This window comes from Quercus lobata, chromosome 8 (assembly GCF_001633185.2).
Source record: "Quercus lobata isolate SW786 chromosome 8, ValleyOak3.0 Primary Assembly, whole genome shotgun sequence".
In the NCBI taxonomy this organism is placed as follows: Eukaryota; Viridiplantae; Streptophyta; class Magnoliopsida; order Fagales; family Fagaceae; genus Quercus; species Quercus lobata.
In genome coordinates this window covers 13250717-13261219 of record NC_044911.1, presented here as the reverse complement: position 1 = coordinate 13261219, position 10503 = coordinate 13250717, and the positions used below count along the sequence as shown (strand labels likewise).

The window sequence follows — 10503 nt, the reverse complement described above, 5'->3', positions numbered from 1 at the left end:
CTCCCGGGGCGTCGTAAGCGTCCTATGCAAACACATCAACATTTCTTCTCAAGAATCCGACCAGCTCATCTTTTTCTTCAGGAGGCAACTCGGAGCTGACTTGGAAAAATCTCTCCAGGTCGTTGTCGACGATAAACTTTTCTAAACTTTCACACCTTATCTCCTCGGCAGGCTCGTTGTCTTGCCCTGTCGAGGTGGTTGGTTGCTATAAGTTCCTTGGGGCCGAGGACTCGGCATGGGACCGATGTGAGATGGTGGCCACCATACACTACCTGGCCATGGCCTGATCTCCACGAATCTCTTCTACTTGGCCTCTGGATGGGTATTTTACTTTTTGGTGAAGTGTGGAGGATACGGCTTCTAGGGCATGGATCCATGGCCTGGCTACTATCGCTGTGTAGGGTGAGTAGGCATCGACCACGATAAAGTTCACCTCCACCACTTCCGATCCAGTCTGTATGGGTAGTCTGATCTGCCCTTCTGGCGTGACAGTCTTCCCTTCGAAGCTGATAAGGGGAGAGTCATAAGCCGTCAAATTCTCCGGCTTCAGATTCAGCCCCTTGTATAGATCAGGGTACATTACCTCTACTGCGCTTCCTGGGTCTACCAACACCCTTCTCACATCGAAGCCTCCGATTCTCAGTGTAACCACTAAGGCATCATCGTGAGGTTGGATAGTTCCCCTCTTATCCTCGTTCGAGAATCCTAGTATCAAAGAGCTTCCCTTTTTAGACCTTTTAGGTTCCCTCTGTCTGTCCTCGGAGGGGAACCGACCAACAGCCAGTACCCTGGAAGGAGATGGCCCAGTTCTTCCTGGTGCGGTGAGGATGACATGTATCGTCCCGGTGGGGGGTCTTAATGACACATCCTTTCGAGACTCTTGCATTGCCTAACTCGGATGGCCGCTCGAGGGGTGCAACAGGTGACGTAACTTTCCTTCTCGGACCAACTGATCTAGGTGATTCCACAGATTCCTGCAATCCTCAGTGGTATGCCCATGGTCCTGATGATAGTGGCAGTACAGATTCTGATTACGTTTTGAAGGATCTCCAGCCATCTTTCCCGGCCATCTGAAGAAGGGTTCATTCCTTACTTTCTCCAGCACTTGTTGTACTGGCTCCCTGAACACGGCATTCACCGTTTGCATGTTACTCTGTCCAGCCTGTCTCAAAAAATCTCTCCTCGGTTGGCTATGGTTATATCGTTCCGACCTGAAATCATTCACTTTGGGAGGAATGATCTTCTCATTTCCCTTTCCTTGTAGCTAATCTTCTTCCACCCTTTTGTATTTGTCGATCCTATCCATAAACTGATGAACGTTGGCAACTGGTTTACCAGTGAGAGATTTCCTTAGGCCATGCTCGGTGGGGAGACCGCTTTTGAATGTGCTGATAGCAACATCATCATGGTTCTTATCTAACTCGTTATACATCTCCCAATATCTATCCGAATATGCTTTTAGGGTCTTTCCCTCGTGCATGGACAAGGACAATAGCGAACTGAGGGGTCGAGGGACTCTGCTGTTTGTAACAAAGCGGGAGCAGAAAGCCTGAGTGAGCTGCTTGTATGAGCCTATGGAATTTGTCTTCAGGCTATTGAACCACCTCATCGCCATTGGTCCCAAGCTGGATGGGAAGACTTTGCACATCAGGGCTTCATTTTGCGAGTAGATAGCCATTTTCTAGTTAAATTGACTCACGTGCTCCACCGGGTCTGCTCGGCCGTTATAGATGGCGAACGCTGGTTGATTAAAGCGTCGAGGCAACTTAGCCCCTTCAATTCTGTACATGAAGGGTGATCTTGAAATCTGGTCTAGCGCCTTATTCATAGCATCATTTCTTGAACCCTTGCTGGACGGGCTCTTATATTTTCGTACAGGGCGTGGTTCCCTCTCGTAAGAAAAGGTTTCACTTGGGGGTGTTCTCGACCTCCGTCGATAACTCACGTCCTCCCTATTAGAGGACTCATCTGAGCTAGAGGGAGATCGTTTTCGCTGTACACGTCGTAACTTCCTTTTCAGATCATTTATCTCTCGCTGCATGGCCTGATGACTGTTTCGCCTCTGGGATACGTGACTACCTATCTGGGTGTGACTCTGGCTCGTCTGTGGTAGTATGCACGCTTCCCTCACGATTCCCTCTACCGCCTGGGTTGGCAGGGTTACTTTGTCGCTGGGACTCAATGGGTTCTGTCTGTTAAGGGTTAGCCTAGTGAGGATTCTCCTGGTGTGGACCCAGCTCTGCCATGCTCGACCGTTGCGCTTACTGATACTTTAGTTCTCCCTACAGACGGCGCCAATTGTAGGGACACGATTTTAGTTGACCCGGTCCTGGACGGTCAGGCCTTGGCCCAAAAGGTTCCACACAATGAATTTTTGTAGAGTGTGGGTTGAAGAACTCGGTTCCAGTTGAATTAAACGGTTAGTTGCATGGGCTCAGGAGATATAGAAACACCAATCAAGAAAGTGGATGTGAAGGGGGGAATTTTATTCATGGGCATGTATGCGTACAATGAACCTTTGCTCCTCTGTTCACTCTCTCTCCATTTTTCCTCGGTCCCTTCCTCTTGAGGGACTCTTACATATTATATAGGCCCTCTTTTATCATCTGGGCCTTACACTTGTTGATCATCCAAACCCCTACTTGAGCACCTGTCCCATTAGACGCCCTTACCAGTTCTTTGTGAGTTGCAGTGACCAAGGTAGCACTGTTCAGGGGTATTCTCTTCATTAATGCGGCCAGAAGAGTAGTTGTGGTGCATTTAATGTGATGTTGACAGTCTTTGCTGGAATATTTTGGGTCTCCTTTCTTTTTACGTGTTTGGAGTGAGGGCTACAGTAGCTGGGATGCATCGTTGACCTGGACTTTGGAACGTCCGAGGAGTAATTACTCCTCGGACGTGTTCCCCTTGCTCCAGTGGGCCTGAACAAGGATTCTGAGCCACGACATCTCCTCGGACAGAATGGTCCTCGGATGGGCCCAAGGCCCAGCCAACCTGTTATTCTGGGCCGGTCCCCACAATAAGTTTCTTCATTTATTTTATTTTTCATTTAGAAAATTAGAGATATGGATTTTTTTTTTCCTTTTAGAAGAAACAATAAATGTGAATTTCATGATTAGGAGTTAAAAAGCCTTTAGTTTTATTAATGTTATATATAAATATATATATATATATTCTAGGAAAATTATTGTGTACTCCCGGAGTATCCTAAATGCGTACTCCCTCCTCTTACATAAATAGTGGGTCTCATTAATTAAATATCCATTAATTAAATACCCATTAATTAAATTCATGGTGGGACTGACCATTCATGTGAGAGAAGGGAGTACGCATTTATGGTACTCCGGGAGTACCTAATAATTTTCCCCTAACTTCACTTGTTTCGTTCATTTTATATGATTTTTTTTTTTGTAGATTTTATTTTACATTTTCTGATATTGATACTGTGAAAAACACAAGTTAATTTAAAACCTTTTTTTTTTTTTTTTTTGGTTGTTATTGTGGTTAATGGAAAACGTGTTTTGTGGTTCATAGAAGTTAAACCCTAGAGGGGAAATGTTTTCCCATACATTACATAATGGGTTGGAAAACTATCACAAATAAACTTTCACACTACAAAAACTCTCCCAATAGTAACTTATGTCTCTTTTTCCTTCCTTCTTCTCTCCACTAGCTGATAATTGACTTAATTGACCAATTATTGATCACTGTTGACTTTCTCTCAAATGACATTTTTGCACAAACCAATCGCTTTCTTACATAATTTAATTTCTTGCATAGATTCCGAATTTGAGTTTTTCCTCATTCGTGACTCCCAAATGTCCTAAAAACAGAAAATATTTTTTTTATTTGAGGTTTTGTTATCGTGAATGAAAAATTTTATTCATATATTCATTTGGAATTACAAGAAATATAATTGATTTTTTAATGCAAGCCAAACTATGGAAAATATTTTCCTGCTCATTTGATGGTTACAACAAAATACAGAAAAACTAAAAAAATGCTCCCAAAAAACAAGTGATTTTCCAAAAACATTTTTTTGTAGAAATAATCCCATCATAACTTTTCTTTTATTCTTCCTCAGACAACATGTATTAGGATCATCTCTATTTCATATCATTTTAATATGGAGAGTGACAATTTCCTGGTGAAGATTTAGTTTAGTTTAGTTTTATTTTTCAGTTTATTTGGATTAAAGGTATAAATGTTAGGGTATCATTTAAACTAAGCTGTCATTCCTAATTTGCGGAAATGAAATTTTAAAAATGGCATTTTGTACACCTTTATATTCAAGAAAAATTAAATTTCAGAATGAAATGGACCTTCTTTTTTTTTAAAAGCAAATGGTGTTCATGGTTATCTCTCAATTTCAAAGTGAATGGAGAGAATTCACTTCCCTCTTCGTCATACATGTTGCTACCTAAGTCAGAAAAACATTACATCCATAAGGGGAGCATAGTCAAATTAGTGGAATTAATGTGATTTTCCAATGACCATGAGAACCCTTTTTATTGTATCATGTATTTTTAACACTTTAGGCAATTTGTGAACTTGCTACATTCGTTTCCATTTTTTCAGCATGCGCTCAAATTGCTTTATGCTGCAATTGGAGTTGGACTTTCTGCCTTCATAGGTAAGTTGCAATTTTTGTTAACTTGATTCCTTTCAGGAATCATCCTTTGCTTGAAAAAAAAAAATGAAGATTGTGACATAAATATTAGTCCTTAACTATGTTTTTTGTTTTGTTGTGGTTAATATTTGCTTTTGAAGGACAATGTTGGACAAGAACTGCTGAGAGACAGACCTCTCGGATGAGAATGGAATACCTGAAATCTGTCCTTAGACAAGATGTTGGTTTCTTTGACAATCAAACTGCTGGTACTTCAACAACCAACCAAGTAGTGAGGCTCATTTCCTCTGATGCCAATTCAATCCAAGTTGCTTTATGTGAAAAGGTATGATTTCAGTGATTCCCTTATTAGGCTTACTATCCAGGAAGACAGAGATGGAAATCCTCAAAATCATATTTTAAAATTGCACAGCACAAGAAGTCCCATCATGAATCATTTTCAGAATTATGTATCCTAAATAATTTATCCATTCATATAAAGATGATAACCGTTTACAACTGGTTATAACTAGGCTTCTTGAAATGAATACAACTTCTATATTAGACTTAGTCATATTTCATTTATGTTATATCATTTTCTGAGTAAGTTGGTTTTGGCCTGCAATAAGTTTGTTATATCAAGAAAGAGTGAGGAGACAATGGTCGAAAAGTTTGGCTCTAAATATCTACCATGTAAATCTGGTGGCGATTAGACAATCTAGTATCATCAATGACAAGAAGCTGCACTTCTTGAAAGCATAGGCTGAGTACACAAAAGTTAGAATTTTTATCATTATGCTGCTTGTTGAATTGGATTCATTTGTAAATGCAGATACCTGATTGCCTTGCTTACATGTCAACTTTTGTCTTCTGCCACATATCTGCCTTCATATTGTCATGGAGACTCACATTGGCAGCTATACCACTCTCAATCATGTTCATTGTTCCGGGGCTTGTCTTTGGGAAGATCATGATAGGCCTAATAATGAAGATGATTGAGTCCTATGGGGTTGCAGGAGGGATTGCAGAGCAAGCAATTTCTTTGATAAGAACTGTATATTCATATGTGGGGGAGAAGGAGACACTAGATAGATTTAGCCGTGCACTTCAGACAACCTTGGAATTTGGAATCAAACAAGGACTTGTAAAGGGAATACTGTTGGAGAGCATGGGAATAATATACATCGGTTGGGGTTTTCAGGCTTGGGTTGGTACTTATTTGGTTACTCAAAAACATGAAAAGGGTGGCCATGTATTCATAGCTGGGTTTAATGTACTCATGGGAGGATTGTGAGTCTTTTCCTCACAACTAATTTTATATTTCTCACTTGTTGCTTAGGCTTCAACTTCTTTATTTCAATTTAGAATTAATAAATTTTGTTTTGTGATTTCAGGAGTGTTTTGAGTGCACTCCCATATCTAACAGGCATCACTGAGGCAACAACTGCTGCCTCTCGGATTTTCGAAATGATTGATCGAGTTCCTACTATAGACTCTGAAGATAGAAAGGGAAAAGCTTTATCGTTTGTGAGAGGAGATATTGAATTCAAAGATGTATATTTTTTGTTACCCATCAAGACCTGATACGCCAATCTTAGAAGACTTGAATCTTAAGGTTCGAGCTGGTAAGACAGTAGGTCTAGTTGGGGGCAGTGGTTCTGGCAAGTCCACAGTCATTGCACTACTGGAAAGATTTTACGATCCCATTGAAGGAGAAATACTCTTGGATGGATATAAGATAAGAAGACTTCAGCTGAAATGGTTGAGATCCCAATTGGGTCTAGTAAATCAGGAACCTGTTCTATTTGCAACAACCATAAAAGAGAATATACTATTTGGAAAGGAAGGAGCTACAATCAACAGTGTCATAAATGCGGCCAAAGCAGCGAATGCACATGACTTCATCACGAAGTTACCAGATGGATATGAAACTCAAGTAAGCCTACTTTTTAGACTCTCAAATTGTTTCTTGTCTGCTATGTTTGGGTCAAGTTTTTAAGGTACTCCAACAAATAAAGACTAACAAGGAGATTTGAAGTATTTTTTTAGGCCTTCTAAAATTTTCTATGCAATTGCAGCAAAGATTGTATTGTAACTATATCCAAAAGCATGTGTGATAAATTGAGTAAGCTGCTTAATCCCCAAAACAGTTTTCTTATAACATTTACCCAATTGCAGTTGGTACTTTCTTCCACAGGAATTACTATCTTGATTTGACTTTGAAGTGTTTGATTTAGACAAGAATTATGAACTTCAAAAATTTTTGAAATAATTCTTGTGGCAAGCTTATTTATGTGAATACTGTATAACATCAACTACTACAGTTTCCACAGGTTGGCCAATTTGGATTCCAAATGTCTGGAGGTCAAAAGCAACGAATTGCCATAGCCAGAGCACTGCTAAAAGATCCCAAGATCCTGCTGCTCGACGAAGCCACTAGTGCATTGGATGCACAATCTGAAAGGATAGTACAAGAGGCAATTGATCAGGCATCAAAAGGGAGGACAACAATCATCATTGCTCATCTCTTGTCCACAATTAGGACAGCAAACCTAATCGTGGTTCTTCAAGCTGGCAGAGTAATTGAGTCAGGCTCACACAATGAGTTGATGTCAATGAATGATGGAGAAGGTGGGGAATATTCAAAGATGGCTGCGATTCGGCAATGCAAAATGAAGCCTCTACCACTCCTAGTTCTCCAATAGAGAGAAGAAGCCACCACAAAATGAGCATCCCACCAAGTCCAATGAGTGTGAGATCAAGCATTCACAGTACTCCAATGTTAAACCCCTTCAGTCAGGCATATTCCATGGGCACACCCTACTCCATCTCAATGCCACATGATCCTGATGATGATGATGATGATGATATATATTTAAAGAAATCTACCTATCCTCATGCTTCCCAGTGGCGTTTACTAAAAATGAATACGCCAGAGTGGGGAAGAGCTATGCTTGGATGCTTGGGAGCCTTAGGTTCTGGAGCAGTACAACCCATAAATGCCTACTGCGTGGGATCACTTATATCGGTCTATTTCCTCAAGGATGAGTCTGAAATCAAGTCCAAATCCAGAGTCTTGTCCGTCATATTCTTTGGAATTGGTATTTTCAACTTTATCACCAATGTCCTCCAACACTACAATTATTCAATTATGGGAGAAAGGTTGACAAAATGGTTAAGGGAGAATTTACTGGAAAAACTGATGACCTTTGAAATTGGGTGGTTTGATCAAGATTCAAGATGACAACACAAGTGCAGCAGTTTGTGCAAGGTTAGCCACTGAGGTTAACATGGTTCGATCCCTTGTTGGGGACCGGAAGTCATTGCTTGTTCAAGCAATTTTTGGGGCTTCGTTTGCTTACACACTAGGACTTGTGCTCACATGGAGGCTATCCCTTGTGATGATTGCAGTGCAGCCAATAGTCATTGGGAGCTTTTATGCAAGAACTGTTTTGATGAAGAGTATGGCTGAAAAAGCTCGAAAAGCACAGAAGGAAGGAAGCCAACTAGCAAGTGAAGCTGTCATTAATCACAGAACTATAACTGCCTTCTCTTCTCAGAAAAGAATATTGTGTCTTTTTGGTGAAAACTTAAAAGGTCCTAGGAAGGAGAGTATTAAACAATCCTGGATTTCAGGTTTTGGGTTGTTTAGCTCCCAGTTTTTTAACACAGCTTCGTCAGCTTTGCCATTCTGGTATGGTGGGAGGCTCCTACAACAAGATTTAATAGAACCAAAGCATCTTTTTCAAGCATTTTCAATATTGCTATTTACTGCATACATTATTGCTGAAGCTGGGAGCATGACCAACGATTTATCTAAAGGAAGCAGTGCTATTCAATCAGTTCTAGCCATCCTAGACCGGAAAAGTGAGATTGATCCAGATAACAAATGGGGACTGGACATTAAAAGAAGAATAAAGGGTCGTGTGGAGCTAAAAAATGTCTTCTTTGCATACCCATCAAGACCTGATCAAATGATCTTTAAGAGCCTAACTCTTAAGATTGATGCAGGGCAAACAGTGGCACTTGTGGGGCAGAGTGGTTCTGGCAAGTCAACCATCATTGGGCTTATTGAGAGATTTTATGATCCTGATAAGGGATCAATCTATATAGATGAACAGGAAATTAAGAACTATAATTTGAGAATTCTGAGGTCACATATTGCATTAGTAAGCCAGGAGCCAACTCTTTTTGCTGGAACAATACGTGAAAACATTTCCCATGGGAAAGAGGACGCTACAGAATCAGAGATAAGAAGAGCTGCTGTCCATGCCAATGCTCATGAATTTATAAGGTACAGAATTGCATACCATAATTTAGAAAATTTTCCCTTTCTAATCCTTCCTATATCATTGAATTTTCTTGGCAAGAAAGCCATGATTTGATTTTCACTACACCGAACACATGTTATTAACTGTTTCAGACATTTTTGCGCCCCTTAACCTGTCCTTTGAGAAAGAAACTTGAACAATTCATGAAATTTAAGTAGGTAAAAAAAAAAAAAAAAAAATCACTCCCAAATCTTTTAGCCTCAATATTGGTTAGCCAAAAGAAAAATGAATAATGTACTAGAAAATGTCATACATTATAGCAAATGAAACTAGCAGCTTCCTTATTGATAACATATTCACATTTTATTGCAGTGGAATGAAAGATGGGTATAACACATTGTGGTTTGTGGAGAAAGAGGAGCTCAGCTATCAGGAGGTCAGAAGCAAAGAATAGCACTAGCTCGTGCCATACTAAAAAACCCTTCAATCCTCCTATTGGATGAGGCTACCAGTGCACTTGATAGTGTGTCAGAGAACCTAGTTCAAGAAGCACTTGAGAAGATGATGGTTGGCAGGAAATGTGTAGTTGTGGCTCACCGGCTATCAACAATTCAGAAAGCCGACTCCATTGCTGTGATCAAGAATGGAAAGGTTGTGGAACAAGGGTCACATAATGATTTAGTTTCTCTGGGTCGAGGTGGAGAATATTATTCTCTGATAAAACTACAAGGTGGCAGCTCCTCTAAGCAGTAAACTAGAGCCACTGTGATATGTGACTGGACATTAAGGTATTGTATATCATGTATTAATCTGTCTCAGGAGACTAAAATTGGTCATCTAAATTTTGTTAATAGAGGCGGAGGATTCTAGTTATACATTATTTCACACTATATGATTATGTTCAGGTTTTATAATAAGAACTATTGTTGCAGGTACTAAAATTATTATTACAGGTATATCCTTTCATATAGGAATAGTGAGAAAACCGTCTTTTTTTTTTTTTCTTTTTTTTTTTTTAAATCAACTTTTAGTAACTTTTCTTCTTGGGCAAGAACAACTCAAGTACTAGTAAGCCAAGAATTTTGCATTGTACCTCTAAGCCTTGATAAATCAAATACCAAATCACTTAATTTGACCCAACAATCCAATTGTAATGAAACATCTTTAGCAAGGATAATACAATTGTGCGAGAAGCATGACTTATGAAGTGTATTATCAGTAATTTGAGTTAAGAGTCTTATAATTTAGTGACACTAGTTGCAAACTCACGTAATGCATAGAAAAATTTGACAATTTATTTTTTTGTTACGTGAAAAAGAAAAATAGTAAATGAGACTTATAAGTATTAGTCTCAAACTTTTCTTAAAATGATGTAATTATTTTCTTACAAAGTATAGTCTATACGATATATTAGATTTTCTAAATTAAGCTATTTATATTTGTCATTTGAAAATATTTAATTTTTTTCAGTTTTTTTTTTCAAGAAAACATAATGCATTTTACATTCAATTATTATATAAGGTGAAATATTTTGTAAATAATGTAATGTGCGGTTGGAATTTGTTCCTAGTAATTGTTGCAAACGGTTCATCCTATATATGTCTTGAATAGCATAAAGATGAT

The 10503-nt window shown here is 39.2% G+C and overlaps 1 pseudogene; it reads left to right on the top strand.

The window, feature by feature from the left end:
* The first annotated feature begins 4864 nt into the window (after positions 1-4864).
* On the top strand, positions 4865-9637 carry LOC115957616 (annotated as a pseudogene).
* The last annotated feature ends 866 nt before the right edge of the window (positions 9638-10503 follow it).